A 922-nucleotide genomic window follows, 5' to 3' on the forward strand; every position below is an offset into this window, starting at 1 on the left:
ATCAGATTTTTGCTTTCAAAATATGAATTTTATGTATATATAACATTTTTCGATATAGTATTAGTATATTTTTATGTATTATTTGATGAAATATCGAGCTTCATTCGAGTTGAATCTCATATTACATCTAATAATATACAAAAACATGTTCTATTCATCATCGACATTTTTTTTTTCATTTCTTTTCCTAATTTATAGTAAGTTCCCTTTTTTAGTGTTGAACTCCTTCCTTATTAAGAAAACAAAATGTGGTTCAAATATTACATTCAAATAACATAACCCTTTTTTTTTTTTTACACAGCATTCTTAAGAGATGAGAAAACAATAGTGTCAATTTTGGGACATAGGAATGCTGAGCAAATAAAAGTAGTGAAAGAAACTTATCAACAGCTCTACGATCACTCCCTTCTTGATGATCTCAATTCTAAACTCTCTGGTGATTTAAGAGTATGTTCCGTTTTTACCCCCAGTTAATTTTTTTTTTAGAAGATGACAAATCGATCTTTGACTTTTTGATCTACGAACATTTAAATTCTTAAAAGTTTAAAAATACATTTAAGCCATAATATTTTTCAAAATTTGGACACATCGATTCCTGCGTCTAATTTGTCCCATTTAAAAACGTATGCATCCGTATCAATCAGGCCAGTACAATGAGTGTCATGTTTGATTTTTTTTAGTAAACATGAGGAATCGATATGTCTAGGTTTTGAAAATGTCAGGGATTTAAATATATTTTTAAATTCTCAAAAACTTAAATGTCCGTAGATCAAAAAGTCAATGACCTATTTGTCTTTTTCTATTTTTTTTTCTGTTGGCTCTTATTCTTGTAAATAATCTTAAAGAGTGAGTCATATCAAAGTAGATTATAAAAAGTCATAAAAAAACCAATTTTCATGCCACAATACTCGCATTTGCAACA

The sequence above is a fragment of the Arachis ipaensis genome, chromosome B08 (genome assembly GCF_000816755.2).
Source record: "Arachis ipaensis cultivar K30076 chromosome B08, Araip1.1, whole genome shotgun sequence".
NCBI lineage: Eukaryota > Viridiplantae > Streptophyta > Magnoliopsida > Fabales > Fabaceae > Arachis > Arachis ipaensis.